At 38.6% G+C, this 18,327-nt stretch overlaps 1 protein-coding gene across 1 annotated transcript in view; it reads left to right on the top strand.

The window, feature by feature from the left end:
• The window catches only part of EPC1 (enhancer of polycomb homolog 1), a 1,950,735-nt gene that overhangs the window by 156,001 nt on the left and 1,776,407 nt on the right, over nucleotides 1-18,327 (top strand). The window lies entirely within an intron of this gene.

Below are 18,327 nucleotides of genomic sequence, written 5' to 3'. Positions count from 1 at the left end.
GTCTCCACTTAGGGCTAGTTTTGATATGCATGAGATTATTAGTTTTCTCAGTTTTTGAATGTGTTTGTTTATAAGGGAAACTTTATGATTGTGCTCTGTGGGTACTAGGTATGGTGGGAGGGTTACTATGTTAAGTTGTAGGGCTGCTTTATGTTTGAGTAATATAGTTGGTAGAATATGTGGGGGGTGCATAGGGATGGTTCTTGAGCTGGTGGGAGGGGAGTTGAGTGTGGGTGAGACATGAGTGGTGGTGTGAGTAGTAGTACAGTGGTAGTGGTTGAGTGGGGGAATGATGGAGCTTTAGTAGGATGTAAGATGTGCAAGGAGAGTGCATGCAGTGAGCATAGGTAAGGTATGCTGGTACATATTAGTTGAGGAGGTGTGATAGTAGTGGGAAGATGGAGGAGGTAGTGTTGGGTTAGCACTGTGGTTGGCTATTGGAAAGATGGGAGGGGTTTTGAGTCCAATAAAGATGGGACCACCTGGGGCGGGAGGGAATAGGGGGGCAGGGTGGGGAGCAAAGCGGGTAGAGACCCTGTTAGTTGCTCGTATGAGGGGGCTGGAAACAATTACAAAGCAAAGGCAAGTATGTGTTAAGAAACAATCACAATTGACCAAGGACTGCTCTGAAACGAAGTCATTTCTTAATTTCTCAGGTGGAAAAACAGGATAACCTTGTATCAGTAGGCTACTGTGGTCATAGTTTAAATTTACAAACACACAGTATTGATGAGTTATTGCAGATACTATTTGCTAACAGAAGGGAATAAGAGAAAGTGGAATGTGTGTGTGTGTGTGTGTGTGTGTGTGTGTGTGTGTGTGTGTGTGTGTGTGTGTGTGTGTGTGTGTGTGGTGGGGGGGGGGGCTGCTTACAAGCCAAAGCAGAGTGCTCTCCAGGGGAAAATTAATATTGGCTCAAACAGGTAGACACATACTCAAAGTTAACTGTAGCTGTTTGCAGACAGTTCAGACCCGGACTGCGCTTTTCCGTTTGTGCCTTTGTCCCACTTCTATGTATGGCTTTGTCCTAATTTCTTGCGCTGAGGTCATAGGTATTTCAGGATCAATTTATCCTTGCTTTTGAACCAGATTTCTCTGCTTGGTTAGTACACTGCTATAAAATGTAAAAATAAAATCTAAATCATTGTAGAAGTAAAGCAGTGTGTGTGTCTGTGTGTGTGTATGCACTACCATAAGTTTTTTAAAATATTGACTCAAAAAAGCATGTGGGTGCTGTCATGCAAGTCTAAAATATTTCAAGTTTATAGTGCATCATTTGTTAGTTATTTAAACAGGAAGGGAAAATAATTGGCAGATTGCTTTGCAAAGCAGGGATTATTGCTAGTGCTATGTAGCTTGGTTTTAAATTTGACAGGAGTAGTGCAACAAAAAAGTCTCCCACTGTAAGGAGGAAAAGGCTGACAAGCAAACAGTACATTACTGTGGTCACCTGCTGTGACGAGCTGTCAATCACATGCAGATAATTGGTCAAATTACCCTTGGCTCTTTGACAGCTAGGGAAGGTAGGTGTGAAGTGGGAGGGGAGATTCCTTGAAGAGCTAGATTTCAGCCTTCACAAAAGAAAGCAATTTAGCATTTCTAAGATGAAAGAGCTAGAAAATGCACCTTTCAGTTCTGTTCTGTAGCATTTGCACTGCTTGTGTTTTAAGTGGTCATTGAAAAAGGATAACATTTTAACCAAAAGTAGGGGATTTTAAGACTGCAGTGAATGCCTGTTAAGTCAATGAAGTGACAGCAGCTTAAGGCAAAACGTGGCAGATCTGATGCAATTTTGAGACAAATAATGCATTCTAGGATACTTAGAGGCAGAGTAAACAGTCTGATTTTTTTCAATATGCCAGACCCCATGTGGTCAGAGTCAGAAATTGCATCTAAAAATATCAAAATAGTCTCAGAGTGCTATTAAAATGTAGGAAACATCAAACCATGATGAAATTAATATGTTTTTTGAGTCTGAGGGCGCGGTTGTCCTTTAATGGATTTGAGTGGAAAAGTGTATCTTCAGACACATTAATTTTTAGAATTCTTAGCTGTCTAACTCGCATGTTAAAGTTTTTGCTTGCATCAACTTTCATCAATTCTGACCAGATATCTATTTTGTATGAAGGTACGAAATGAGGACAAGTGTCCAGAAACACGCAACTTCCTATGGTTGCACTATGTTATTTCTCCTTTTCCCTACTTTTAATAAATTCCAGACTCAGTATACTAGGGCCTTGACTTTTTTCAGTGGCCGTTTGGAAAGCAGTGGACTTGAAGTCTTAGAGGCAGCATCTTTGTCTTCTGTACATATTTTTACAAAGCACTACAAACTATAGACTCTTTTTTTCCAGGTCTAGAGCAGGCTTTGATAGGACTGTTCTTCATAGGCTCCTGAGCCCTCATCCTTCCTCCTCCTCAGAAACCTTATAGGTATGGCAGTCAACCCATATAACGAAGATTACTGCAACAGTGATCAAATGATGAATATAGTACAGTTGTTTAAATAAATTTACCATAACAGTAAATGTTTGAATGATCACTGCTGCAGTAGCTGCTTCCTCCTTCCATCCCCTTTATTTTTTGCTATGTTTTTGATGCCAGAGTGTGGAAAGTACTGCCCTGTTTCAGGGCTCTAGCCTCCCTCGAACAGTTAGTATAAAAACTCTGAAGGGGTTGGCACTAGACTGCTGATTTTCTACAGCTGTGTTTGAGCTGTCACCGGATAGGGAATATGGAAATTGCTTTTAATCTTTGGAAGCTGTCCATCTTTTATGTCTTTTGCAGGATGTAACCCATATAGCTAAGGCTCCGTGATGAGAAGGTTTATTTGATTTTGATTGTTTTCAAAATCTGCCAGATGTTAAAGCCGAGATTTTGAATTTCTCTTGGACAAAGATGAATTTGTTGTCCCATTGCTGCTGAGGTCCTTAAAAAGTTTTGATGAGAGAGAGAAATCGATTCAAAGGGTTGTTCATATTTTTCAATCCCCCCTTTTAAAATTCAGTAACGATTTCTTATCTTTTCCAGGAAATAGTCTGAGCAAAGTTAGCAGAAATGTAAAAAGCAATGGCAGGAAGATAAAAAAAAGAGAGCCTTCCAGAACCAAGAAGAGTCCAAAAAGATTGAATGGCTCTGCTGTTGCACCTCCCTAGGCTAGAATTACACAAGTGCCGGCCAAAATAAATTAAATAACTAAACAAAATTTTTGGCTGAAAGAGAAGAAAAGAGAACACTGAATTGAACCCGATTTTATTGTGATACAAGTTAAAGTTGAGCGCTTTCATCCCTGCATTAAGGACTTCATCAGAACTAAATACAGCCTCATTAAAATCACCTTGTATATTACAAATTGAAAAAAAAAAAAACTTGTAAAAACAAGCCACTCTGGGTTTGACTACCCTTGCCTGCACACACCTACATTACCCTAGTATACATCAGCAAGGCAAATCCTTAATGTAAATTTCCTACTGGCTTCCATCCCTTTGCCCTTAGTAACACTTCTGCTGCCTCATCTTAGCCTTTAACAGGTTTTCTGTCCAGCAAAATGCCAACTCATATTCATTATCTTACATAGCTATCTCAGCATTTTGTCTATAATACATAACAAATATACATATTACTTGCATTTCCTCACCTGCTCTTTGTTTGTATCGCCCACACCACCTCTCTGTTTTTCCTATCTGTAAATGTAAAGGTGTAATTTGACATGGTAAATCTCCCTGTATATGACAAATTGTATTGCATTAATATGTAATGACAGCAAATTTTCTGTAGTGTAGATGCTTTTCTATCTGCCCGTATTGTAACTTTTAAGCTTTACATTTTCTCTGTTGCATATAATTGCCTATTTTGTAACTGGAGGTTTTCTCCCTGGGTTTCTGCTGAAAAGGGCTGTCACAGCCCAGTCTGACTACCCCTGTCGGCAAGAGGATTAAACAAATATAGGTGAAAGTGGAAAATATTTTCTAGTTTGTGTCACCCCTAAGAACAAGTACCCTTTCAAGGCCCAGTTAGTTGTCTCTGGTTCTAGGTCTGTGTAACTATTTTTCCTCTGGCCTTTCTTATTCTTCTATCAGGATTCATCTTTCAGTCGTTTTTGCTTGTCTGACATTAGACACCCCCCTTTTTGACTGTCCTCAAGTCAAGCAGTTTTTGAAAGGGTTTTACTTATCTGTCTACCTAGAAAAAATATATTTCTATGTGCATGAGAACCTCACCTTTCTATTAGTCAGGCTGATTTAAGGATTTTAACATGGGAAACTGTTGTTCATTGTTCTGAGTTTTGCTAGAAGAGTATGTGAACTGCAAGTCCTAGTGGTGAGCCATCCCTACCTCATTTTCCATAGGACAGGGTTTTCTTGAGTAATAAACTATCCAATGCTGTCAATCTGCATTTGTCCTTGACCTTTTGGGCATGGTTCCGATCCTTGGAACTAGCTTGGCCGTTACACAGCTCGCGCAAGCCAAAAACTCTCGAGTGAATACTGTACCCACAATACCACTCTCCATATTACCCCAGATCTCATTTGCTGCTCTTGTTACAAGATATGTCAGCCAGATTCTCTTGCAAGCTAAGCAGAAATGTCATAGTCTTTCATACTTTTTCTGTAGTATTTTCCTGCTTACTTAGATTTACAGTGGATATAAAAAGTGTACACACCCCTGTTAAAATGCCAGGTTTTTGTGATCTAAAAAAATGAAACCACAATAAATTATTTCAAAAATGTTCCCACCTTTAATGTGACCTATAACCTGCACAATTCAATTGAAAAACAAATCTGTTAGGGGAAAAGATGTATAAAAATGTACAATAAGCTGGTTGCATAAGTGTGCACACCCTTAAACTAATACTTTGTTTAAGCTCCTTTTGATTTAATTACAGCATTCAGTCTTCTTGGGTACAGACCTGCCATCAATTAAAGAGACTCTGGTTAACCCCAAATAAAGTTCAGCTGTCCTAGTAGGATTGTTCCTGACATTTACTCAGTTGCCTGCAACAGCAAAAGCCATGGTTCGCAGAGAGCTTACAAAGCATCAAAGGGATCTCATTGTTGAAAGGTATCCATCAGGAGAAGGGTACAAAAAATTTCCTCAGCATTGGATATACCATGGAACACAATGAAGACAGTCATCAAAAAGTGGAGAAAATGTGGGACAACAGTGACGTTGCAAAGAACTGGACATCCCTCCAAAATTGATGAAAAGACAAGATGAAAACTGGTCAGGGAGGCTGCCAAGAGACCTACAGCAACACTGAAGGAGGTGCAGGAATTTCTGGCAAGTACTGGTTGTGTACATCGTGTGACACCAATCTCCCGTATTCTCCATATGTCTGAACAATGGGGTAGGGTTGTAAGACGGAAGCATTTTCTTACACAGAAAAACATCCAGGCCCTACTAAAATTTGCAAAACAATACATCAAGTCTCCCAAAAGCATGTGGTGAAATGTGTTATGGTCTGACGAGACCAAGGCTGAACATTTTGGCTACAATTCCAAAAGGTATGTTTGACGCAAAACAACTCTTCGCATTACCAAAAGAACATCATCCCCACGGTGAAGCATGGTGGTGGCAGTATCATGCTTTGGGGTTGCTTTTCATCCACTGGAACTGGGGCTTTAGTCAAGGTGGAAGGAAATATGAACAGTTCCAAATACCAGGTCGTTTGGCCCAAAACCTTCAGGTGTCTGCTAGAAAGCTGAAGATGATGAATTTCAGCACGTCAATGACCCAAAGCATACATCCAAATCAACAAAAGAATGGCTTCACCAGAAGGACATTTTAAGTTTTGGAATGGCCCAGCCGGAGCCCAGACCTAAATCCAATAGAAAGTCTGTGGGGTGACCTGAAGATGGTTGTGCAGAAGAGATGCCTTCGCAATCTGACAGATTTGGAGCACTTTTGCAAGGAAGAGTGAGCAAATATTGCCAGGTCAAAATGTGCCATGCTGATGGACTGCTATCCAAGAAGACCGAATGCTGTAATTAAATCAAAAGGTGCTTCAACAAATTATTAGTTTAAGGGTGTGCACACTTATGCAACCAGCTTATTGTACTTTTATATATTTTTTCCCCCCTAACAGATGTCTGCTTTTCATTTGAATGGTACAGGTTATAGGTCACATTAAAGGTGGGAAAAGTTTTGAAATTATTTATTGTGGTCTCATTTTTTTATATCGCAAAAACCTGGCATTTTTAACAGGGGTGTCTACACTTTTTATATCCACTGCATATATACTTCATTTGAGATTCCTTCTAACCACTTAGCCCTTTTCCTTGTTTGTCCCTCTCGCATACACTTAGGTGTTCTTTTCTTCCTCAGCTAGTTCCTTTCTCATTTTTTCGATGAGTGAGTGTGCTATTTTTACCTTGCAGTAGTCTTTCCCTACCATCGTTGGTAGTACTTTCCCTCTTCCTACCCTTGTTTGGGTAGCTTAGGCCTACCATTGTTGGTAGCTTTTCTTTTTTTTTTTTTTTTTGTGTGTTTGTGTGTTTGTGTGTGTGACTACTGTCTGATTCTGTTTTTTTCTGCCATAGTCAAAATGGTGGATAAATCTAAAGGGACCACAGGCTTTAAACAATGCCAGGGTTGTTGAAGGAAGATGCCCAACTCTGATGGCATTCTTCTTGTGTGTACTGCTTGGGTCCGGCACATATATTCAGCAATACTGTACGATTTGTCAAGAATTCAGTCACCGGGCCATACTGGAAAGGAAAAACATATTAATTCTAAAATGTCTAAGTCCTCTTTTGAGGAGGCTCTGTCCAAGTCCAACATATCCTCACCTTCCTCTCCCTCTAAATCTGAACTTGGGCATAAGAGGAGTAGCTCAGTGCCAGCGTCCCCTTCGGCTCCAACAGCCAAAAAGCACAGACCTTCAGCTTCCACTGCTCCAGTGGAACTGAAGACTGTAGTCAAAAAACTTACGCAACTATTTTCCTCTGCACCATCTGTCATAGCTGCCTCAGTACTGTTGGAACCCATACCACCCTCGGCGCCTAAAGTGAATGTAATTGATGTACCCAAGACGCTGTATTCGCCTTCTATTGACTCCTTCGTGGGACAGCTCACAAGTCTATTCTTGGATAGACCAGAATCCCTCTCTGGCTTCTCTGTCCATTCCTCCAGGAGTCTGAAGTTGACGTTGTGAGGTTGGTGGAACAGTTCCTAGTGGCTAGGGGTCTTTCTGTCTCTTCCCAGACCTCACTCCCTTCTGGAGATGGGGCTTTTTCTCCCAGGACTCCACCAAATCTTCCTCCAATTGTATTCGGAACACCCAAGATACATAAGTATTTATATAAACCTCCCTTACGCCCAATAGTCAATGGTCGTAATTATGTTACTTACCCCATGGCCAAATTTGTGGATAATGTACTTTAAAAAGTTTTTGTTGGACAAACCGCAAATATGTAAGGACTCGTGGTCTTTTTTTTGGCAAATATCAGTGGATTGGGATACACCAGGGATTACAACTTTGCAACTGTAGATGTTGAGGACTTGCACACTGTGGTGATCCCTCATGAGCTAGGCATAGATTGGATTAGCCAGTTGTTGGTTCAGAAAGGCATTAGTAATGAGGACTTGTATTTGATTCAAGAATTTCTTGACTTGACTCTTACTAATAACTTCTTATTTGATGATTCTTACTGTTTGTTAGACCCAGGGTGTTGCCATGGGGTTACAGTGTGGAGCTAGCTTCTCCAACCTGGTCATGGTCTATTGGGAAATGGAATACATTTTTAAGAATAATCCTTTTTTGGAATATATTTATCACTACACACGTTACTTTGATATTTTTAGCATTTTCAAAGTCAACAAAACCATCTTTAAGGAATTTGAGTTACATCAGTACCACCACTGATGTTTTACAATTCACTAGTGAGTTCTAAGGGGAGACCATTTCCTATTTGGACATCAGCCTGAGTAAAGATAATATCAGACAATGCTATGTTGCCACTATTTTCAGAAAAGAAACATATTCTACTTATTTTCTGCATTATGCTAGCTCTCACCCTGACCATCAGAAGAAATCAGTGGTAAAAGGGCAGCTGGTCAGGGCTGCTAGAATGATTTCCAATTTCAATGATTTCTTAATTGAATAGCAGTTCCTTAAAGATATGTTTCTTAAACATGGTTACCCACAGTCTCTATTGGAGAATACCCTGAAGGAGGTTATTTATTTCCAAGAGGTCAATTGGGCATCTTAAAGCCATTCTGAATTATTCTTCATTCCTTGATGGGAATGACCTTGGATGCGCTAGTATACATATCAGCAGACCAACTAATAATACCCCTACAGATTTTTCAACCAAACTCATTACTCCATTTTGTAATGAAGCATATGTAATAAAACGTATAATATATAAGAATTGGGACCTGATATCAGCAGATGCTAATGTAAGGGACAATTTACCTAGTAGACCCAAGATTATATTCAAGAGGGGTATAAACTTGAAAGCCATCAAAGAGCAGAGGAGAACAGATAACACTAGAATCAAAGGCATGTTTAAATGCAAATCTTGTCCTTATTGTAAACCTGTCAGCACAGGGTTTTCCTTCATGACCAGAGACATGAGATTTTCTTGTACCGGGTAGATTTAATTGTAATACCTGCAGTATTATTTACCTGGCCCAGTGTAAAATGTATCCTGTTTTTTATATAGGTAAATCAGACATGAGACTTAGGACAGGATGTACGAACATCTGTATGCTATTAAGAACAAAAGAGTTTAGAATGCTTTGCCCAAGTTTATCATCAATTCACCAGAACATATCTTTGAATTTAGAGTAATTGATAGAGTTGACACGAATATCAGGGGTGGCCCAACCTCCTTACGATTGGAGAAATGCGAACTTTTGTGGCAGTTAAGATGTGATGCATTTAGTTATCCCGGTATTAATGAAATGTGCTTCAAAGCATGCATATTAAAACTAAGGAGCCTTATTAGATAAGATTTTTGGATGCCTAATTCTTTGATACAATCAAGCTTATATGGATGGATTTAATCATATATGCATCTAGTAGCTATACACTGTTATACTCGTACATCTGCGAATGTATTTGTTTATAATTATATATTTTTATTGACCATCTTTTTAAATATTTACATATTTGTACATAACTATTTTTATTAACTCAGAGTTTTAGCTAAATATTCATCTATTCATATATTTATATATTTCATTTAATTGTTCATATTTAATAGTATTCTGAGTATTTTGGTGCTTTTTTTATACTAATTATTTAATCATGTGATATAATTTATTAGGGATGCATCTTGGGAGGATGTATTTAAAGGGTGTTACTCAGTACTGTCTTGTCGGAAGAAGTACAGGTATTATCCTGTACGAAAGCGCTTACTTTTATCTGCAATAAATTTTCAATTTGAGTGCACCTTGGTTCAGAGCCTACTTTTTGTTAATCTTCCATAAAGACAGATTATCACTCCGGACGAACCCAATCTTTTCTCCCCAAAGTTGTTTCTGACTTTTGCATCAAATTTATCTATTTTTCCCAAACTTTTCAAATAAAGGAGAATACTGCCTACATTCCTTGGATGTACACAGGCAATTTAGATTTTATTTAGACAGGACCAAAACAATATGCAAGACTGACCAACTTTATATTTTCTGGGCCTAGAATGGAAAATTCTGTCTCCAAGGTCATTTTATCAAAATGGCTAAGGGACTGCATACGTTTCACTTATTCATTTGCAAAAGAACCTATACCACAGAATATTAAAGCCCGTTCCACTAGATCGATGGCAACTTCTATAGCCTTCCATTCAGGGCTTCCATGGATGACATTTGTGCAGCAGGCACTTGGGCTAAACCCCACACATTTATCATTCATTACAAATTGGATGTGGTCTCCAGAGGGAGAGCTGACTTTGGCTCAATGGTTCTTAGGAATGTTCTTCCATATGGGCCGCCCAAGGATCTCAAGGTAGCTGGGGATTCTTTCCCATCAGTGATGAATGGAAGATTATCAACAACATTGGATAAAGAAGTTCTGTCTTACCATAATGTTCTATCTGTGTTCTTTTATTCATCACCTCCCACCCTCCTTCCCCCGCCAAAGGCTACTGGGGGATACTTTGGGTCCAAGTGGTGTCTTAGGGCATTTGCGCAGAAATGGCCTCTGCTGTACTTGTATAACATGGGCAAACTCGATCTGAGGTAACGGGGAGAAGGGCATTGTGGGTAGAAGCTTGGCTTCAGAGTTTTTGGCTGGCGTGAGCTTTGTATTGGGCTGACTCTGTTCCGAGGGCTCGGAACTGAACCCCATCAGTGATTGATGAAAGAAGTTCAACAACACAGATGGAACATTATGATAAGACATAACTTCTTTTTTGGGGGAATACTCTCAGGACAGGGCCTTGGTTGGTGATGACGAGATGATAGTGATGCTGGGAATTCTTTAAAAAAAAAAAAAAAAAATGTAAATTAAATTCACACACTTACACGCACGCACACACCTTTGCCTCACAATTAGCAACGATCAAACTGTATTAATATACTGTCGCTTCTGAATTATTGTTCTTTTTTGATTAACTTAATAAATATGCATCGGATATCTGTATTTTGGACAAAACGTATGGTCTGAGAAGAGCAGATGTACATAATCGCTATACAAACAATACATAAAACAAACTAACAAAAAGATGTGTGTGTGTGTATGTGTATATATATATATATATATATATATATATATATATATATATGATGTGTGTGTGTGTATGTATGTGTATATCTATATCTATCTATATATATATATATATATATATATATATATATATACTTGCAATATGTATGCGTGTGTGTGTCGAACCCCACCTGGCTAGTGTAGAAATGCAAACACAGCTCTTCCTTCAGGTAAATTCCTTTAGTATCACAAACAAAATGCATAGTTTGTAAAACTTTCCAGATGCCCAAGGCAGGCAGCAGACTGCCAGCTAAGGGGTGTTATACAGTTTAGACTTCACCCAACTCATGTGACAGTAGAATATACTAATAACTCCTCCTCGTATACCCTTGTCTCCAGACTCGGACACTATCTCATGACGCTGATGTCATCATCCCGCACACCTATGCAATGATGTAAGCATTAATTAAAAATTGTAAATAAAAAAAAAAAATCATGATTTCAAGGGGCCACTCAGGAATTTGTGGCACCCCATTATTTTAGCCTCAAAACTGTGAAATTCCGAGGAATTCAGTATGGTTGTGAGGAATTCACCGCAGTTGAGAGGTATGCATCTGCCCCATCCATTCATCTAACAGGCTTTTAAACTTCGCCACTGGATCAGCTTGTTAAAAAAAAAAAAAAGGTTGTCAAAAGGAGACTGGATATCTTCGTTGGAAGGGATTGCTATACCCTCTGAGTAGGAGCGACTGATTTCCAGTTTAGTACTTTTTTCTTTAGACCTATGTGCTTTTACTAAATTGCATGTTTGTAATGGCAACACACCTGAGATTACAGGGAGTCAGCATTCCTGTGTCTGGATGTCCGGCTTCTGGCTATCCCTTCCAGGAGTTCTTGTCCCACAGATGGAGCCAGTTATCAAATTGTTCATCCTTCTTAGATGATAGTGAACCTTGCAAAATCTCACCTTCAGCCAGTACAAAAGCATAACTCAGTAGGTTGCTTCTGGGAGATGAAGCATAGCTAGTCATCTGTCTAGAGAAGGAGGGTCCAGTGCATCTTAGACTCAGTGTTTCTTTCATCAGAGTTCCATTGTAGATCTGTTTGGTGGGTCCTGGGTCTGACAGCAGCTACCTTAACCTTGGTTCCTTATGTCAGTTTTTTGTATGATACTATTGTAGTGGACTGTTTAGGATTAATAACCTGAGCACCTGTCCCAGTTTGGTTGTCCAGAGCTTCTTACACCCACTTCACTTGTCTACGTTGCTGGTCCCTCAGATCTTATGGCAAGGAATGCTTTTTGTCCTTCAGACCTTGGTGGATAGTCACCAGGGAAGCATCACCCCTCATATGGGGATAATGGCACTTTGAAAGGCTGAGCGCTTGAGAGGTGTTTTCTCTCTGAATATTTTCTTAGTATTAATTAAAATGAGATGAGTGGTCCTGTCTTTCTGGCTTGATGGGAGTGTCTTCCTGTTTGTGTTTTCTTCATTCATTCAGACAGCAGTGGGTATTTGGGTGCCACAGTTGAGGTGGGGTGACCCCTTTCCTCCTCCTTCCTGTGCAGAGAAGCCAGGAGAGTGCAGGAGGAGGCTATCACTTCCGCTTGCATTTTGAGAAAGGCCATTTCTTTGAAAGCCGATTGATGCATTTTTTTTATTGACTCTGGAATGTTGCCCACGTCCATTTCTTGCCACATGATCTTCCAGAAGTGGGACAAGTTGATGTGTCTTCAGTTATGAGCTCTGAAATGTCTCTAATCCCCCATCACTGGTCAAATGAGGGATGCCCTGATGCATGCTTGGCAAGGTTGTCTTCTTTACCCCCCCCCCCCCCATTATGATCAAGTTTATTCATAAATACTGATTTTTTTTTTACAATACCAAGGTAATTTTGATGGCCCTTTTCTTGGCAGTGCACACAAGGGTTCCTTTCCCAGCAAAGTATTCCTAATAATACTCATCGGAAAAGCCTTACCATCCTGCTGTGAAATTGATGATTGATTCCACTTTACTAACAGCAAAATTCTGTAAGAGTTCTGTAGGATGGGCTCTTAACTTTCTCCAAGACATTATCCACTCAAAAGACCTGAGGGATAAATGGAACAGATGATCGGATATTGTTAATCTTCGTTCATTCCTTACTGATGGGTTATCGGTTCCGTCCTTGAAATCGAGGCGACCAAATATCAAGCTTGCGTCTGCCAAAAACTCTAGAGCCAAGGTCCTACCCAGAATGATCTGCTCCCTATTACCTAAGATCTCGTTTGCCGCATTGCTTTACAGCCATGTCAAGTCACTCTCTTCAGCTAAGTGTCTAATTGTTTTAAAGTTTTATATATCATTTCTACTTTAAAGTTTTTCAAACAGTTTCTGGCATTATTCTCCTACCCTATCGCATCCTTAAGACTCTAGAGCAAAACGATAGACCACCACAACAACAGAGTCCTTGGTTAAGCAAATAGAGAATATAGTAAAATAGAGAAACTTCGGACTCAGCACGACTGTGAAATAAAATTAAGAGTTTATTGGGTAAGCGCTTTCGCGTACCTTTCAGTACGCTTCCTCAGACCATAAAAGTAGTAACAAAACTGTGTGCTCTTATATAGCAGCAACAAATGCAATCATTGATTAAAGCAATGAGCTTAATAAGCAATTAATCAAGAGCAAATAGAACCACTAACTTAAAAATGCACTACAGTTTAAAGACATAGATTCATCAGTGGTGTAAAAACAGCTATAAAAGACAGTATAAAAACTAATAGCACTGACATAAAATGTATACATACATAATGGAGGAACTTAATTATTACTTCATACTAAAACATCTCAAGACATTTATTTAATCTAAAGGTACATATAAAAAAAATGTTTAAATAAAGTGCATGTGCAATGAATAAGTGAACGATATAAAAGAAAATTTTAACATATGAAGAAAGAACAAGTACACAGAATATAGCAATGCAGCAAAGTGAGTATCAAATATGCCATTTTTCAACATATAAAAATAAAAATAAAAATAAAACAGAAGAACTTGATGTAATACTAAAAAATGTACATGTACATGTCAATGGAGAAACCTAAGTGAAGCTATAAGCTTACAAACCAAGCTAAAATATCTAAAGAAGAGGAAAACCTCATGAAGGAAATGTACTTATGTAATAGTGTAATGCCATAAATGCTATAGGTATATTCTGCTTAAAGCTCATCTACGTGTGTTAAGGTAGGGTTTGATAGAAACATAAAGGTTTAGGCCTGGAAGGGTAATGCCCTTTTAACCTCAATATCCATTTTAGTTCCTTTAGCTCTAACAAATTCTGATAGTCTCCACCTCTAACTCGTTGGGTTCTACAATTTCTAGCACCCTGAACACAAAAGAATGACTTGAAAAACATTGCACATGTTTAGCCAAAGCGTTAAGTTCATTCAATTTCTTTATATCATATGTATGATTGTAAATCCTATTTTTTAACTTGCGTTTCGTAAGGCCTACATAAAAAGCAGGACAATGTACACACGTCGCTAAATAAATTAACCCTGAACTATCACAGGTAGCAAAGAACTTAGGTTTGAAGGTATATTTTATTTCTGGATGTACATAAGTTTGTTCTTTAGTGATAAACTTACAGTAACTGCAATGTTTGCAAGGAAAAGTGCCCAAAACTACATGGGGTTGCAATTTGGTGGAAATTGGCCTGTCACAAAGCAGTCTTTTGAGATTTTTATTGTTCCTATTTGTAAAATGAGGAGCATTCCCTACCAGTTGTTGTGTGAAGGCATCTGTCAGAAGCACCTTCCAATTATTATTTATTATCTCTCTAATGTTACAGCTATCATTGGTATAGGTTGTAACAAAGCTTAACTTTCCAGAGGAAAGGAAAGCATTCTTAGTACCTGTGATGTGAGGGCAAGCATGTGTAATACATGCTGGTGACTCTGCATCTTTTAACAATTGCGCCCTGATTGTTCTTACTAAGTTAGCATCATACTGTCTGTCTAGAAATAGGCGTTCCAGTTTATCTGCCTCTAAAAACAAATCTGCAGGGTCTTTGCAGATTTTCAAAAGCCTGATAAACTGACTTTTAACTATGCCCTTGTATACATGGCGTGGGTGCATGCTATCATAGCGTAGTATGGTATTCCTCCAACAAGTTTTCCTAAACAGAGTAGAGCTTAAATAGCCATTTCTTATATCCAAGGTCACATCCAGAAAATTAACCGAATCAAATGAAGTCTGTGCTGTGAATTTAAGGAAGGTAGTGGTGGTTTCCAGATAACTCTTAAAGACAAAGAATTCCTCTATTGAGCCTTCCCAAATCAATAGGATATCATCAACAAAACGGTAATACGCTATAACTTTCTTGAAAAGAAGGTGAGTAAAGACATAATCCTTCTCCCATTTGTACATTACCAAGTTTGCATACGTGTTTGCACAAGGGGTGCCCATAGCTACCCCTGAGGTCTGTAGATATAGGCACCCCTCAAAGGCAAACGCGTTATTGCTCAAAACAAGGTCCAACAGTTGACAAATTAAAATAACATCATTCCTTTTCACCTGTTGGAAAGCTGATAGCAATTCTCTTACAGCTTGTATCCCCTCAGCATTAGGTATGGACGTAAATAAACTATTTACGTCCATAGTGACTAAAAGGTGTTCTCCCTTAACCAATATTTTATCAATGGAATTAAAGGACTCCAGAAGTTGATAGGTGTCTTTAAGTATACTGGGAATTTCATTCATTAAAGGTCTCATAGTTTTTTCTAAGTATACAGAAATATTCTCAGTTACCCATTTCTCACTAGCTACAATGGGTCTTAATGGTGGAGGAAAAACACCTTTGTGCATTTTTGGTAGTCCTTTAATTAGAGGCACCTGTGGATTATCTACCGAAAAATACTCATATAAATCTTGTGATATTTGGCCGCACATGAGTAGGTCATAAAGCTCGTCTTTTATCCCAGCTATAATACTTGCCATTCTCGCTGCGTCTATTTCCAAATAGGTGGATTCATCTCTTAACAAATCCAGCATTAAAGACTGATAAAACGTACTATCAAAAACAGCTACCCCTCCTCCCTTATCCACAGGCCTAAAAGTTATAGAAGGATTATTAGTCAGAGTAAATAAGGAGTTTTGTAATTCCTTAGACATATTAACGTACATGCATTTTTTCTTGGTGTTAATACAGTATTCATAAATGTCTTTCTCACAGAGTTTTATAAACAATTCAACATGCCCCGGTAGTATGGGGGAAAAAGAACTTTTTCTTTTGAACAGAGTTACTTCATTGGCTGTACTACTGTCTTTATCAAGAGATTTTGATTTAAAGAATATCTTTAACGCTATGGCGCGTCCGAACATTCTAAGGTCCATCAATAAATCGGGGAGAATGCTTCCCTGCGAGGGTACAAACGTCAACCCTCTATTAAGTAACTCTTTATCATGTGCAGACAAAACATACCTTGACATGTTGAAAAAAAGCTGAGTCTCTATAGTTTCTGTCGCCTTCTCTGAAGGACTGCATTCTCCTCCGATAACTTGCGTTTCCTGTTGTCCCAGCTGTTCCGTTGTTCTCTCGTTGGGACGGATTTCCTTATTGGATACGGCAAAAAAGGAGCAATATGTGTGCTGTTTTTTGGTACAGCTCCTAAATCCCTTGGACTTGCCCTAATGCGATCAGCTTCTTGATTTGGGAGTGGTGTGGAGGTGACCACTACAGACGTAGCAATGATAGGAACCTCTGGTGGTGTAGTAAAGTTGTCTCCTGAGATGTCCTCTTGGACGGCTCGTGTGGGTGGTGGAACGGCAGGATCAGCCCTGACTGGCGCTGTCAGTGTGTCGTCATGAGGCGCCAGATTTGGAAAGTGCATACGAGAAGCAGTGTTGGGTGATTCCCTTCTTGGCCAAATAAAGACGTTCCCGGAAAGGAAGTCCTGGTAGTCTTGTTGTAGCTTCTTATGCTTGATTTGCTGTAAACGTACAGCATAAGAGCTAACCTGATTGTATAAATTATCCATTCTACGTTGAAAGTGATCGTCAGGAAAGGTTTCATTCAATTCGTGTTGTGCACAATTAATCTTGGTTAAAAGTTCTTTTTCCAGCGGGGCAAAGTAATCGATTAGTAACTGGATGTACTTCATGCTGGTTTCCAAATTAAGCTCCTGCCATCTCTTAAGTAAAATGGGGTGGGTATCACCGTATGTCGGCATACAAAGTATGCGCATACCTCGGGGAATGAGCTTAAAACGTTTACAAGCTTCCATGTGTTTTCTTTGCCAATTCAAACGTTGGAATCTATAGAGGTCATTTTCTAAAGTTTTAAATTTAGAATTAAACATTTCCAAATTGTCAGTATTAATGTCAATTTGATTACCATTCGGTGCTCTAAGGTCCAGATCCAATAAAGGATTGAATTCAGTATTCAGCATTGTTGTCCATTGTTCTTTTCTATGGGGTATCCTCGGCTCTGGAACATAATCCAACTCCACGTTAGGGTTTGTCATGTCGTGCGTGGTGGTGGTACTAAAACAAAAAAGTGAGAGAGCAAAACGATAGACCACCACAACAACAGAGTCCTTGGTTAAGCAAATAGAGAATATAGCAAAATAGAGAAACTTCGGACTCAGCACGACTGTGAAATAAAATGAAGAGTTTATTGGGTAAGCGCTTTCGCGTACCTTTCAGTACGCTTCCTCAGACCATAAAAGTAGTAACAAAACTGTGTGCTCTTATATAGCAGCAACAAATGCAATAATTGATTAAAGCAATGAGCTTAATAAGCAATTAATCAAGAGCAAATAGAACCACTAACTTAAAAATGCACTACTGTTTAAAGACATAGATTCATCAGTGGTGTAAAAACAGCTATAAAAGACAGTATAAAAACTAATAGCACTGACATAAAATGTATACATACATAATGGAGGAACTTAATTATTATTACTTCATACTAAAACATCTCAAGACATTTATTTAATCTAAAGGTACATATAAAAAAAATGTTTAAAGTGCATGTGCAATGAATAAGTGAACGATATAAAAGAAAATTTTAACATATGAAGAAAGAACAAGTACACAGAATATAGCAATGCAGCAAAGTGAGTATCAAATATGCCATTTTTCAACATATAAAAATAAAAATAAAAATAAAACAGAAGAACTTGATGTAATACTAAAAAATGCACATGTACATGTCACTGGAGAAACCTAAGTGAAGCTATAAGCTTACAAACCAAGCTAAAATATCTAAAGAAGAGGAAAACCTCATGAAGGAAATGTACTTATGTAATAGTGTAATGCCATAAATGCTATAGGTATATTCTGCTTAAAGCTCATCTACGTGTGTTAAGGTAGGGTTTGATAGAAACATAAAGGTTTAGGCCTGGAGGGTAATGCCCTTTTAACCTCAATATCCATTTTAGTTCCTTTAGCTCTAACAAATTCTGATAGTCTCCACCTCTAACTCGTTGGGTTCTACAATTTCTAGCACCCTGAACACAAAAGAATGACTTGAAAAACATTGCACATGTTTAGCCAAAGCGTTAAGTTCATTCAATTTCTTTATATCATATGTATGATTGTAAATCCTATTTTTTAACTTGCGTTTCATAAGGCCTACATAAAAAGCAGGACAATGTACACACGTCGCTAAATAAATTAACCCTGAACTATCACAGGTA

This window comes from Protopterus annectens, chromosome 3.part1 (genome assembly GCF_019279795.1).
Source record: "Protopterus annectens isolate FY-2018-M chromosome 3.part1, PAN1.0, whole genome shotgun sequence".
NCBI classification, from domain to species: Eukaryota; Metazoa; Chordata; order Ceratodontiformes; family Protopteridae; genus Protopterus; species Protopterus annectens.
The sequence above is the reverse complement of the archived record's forward strand: the minus strand, read 5'-3'. Positions and strand labels throughout refer to the sequence as shown.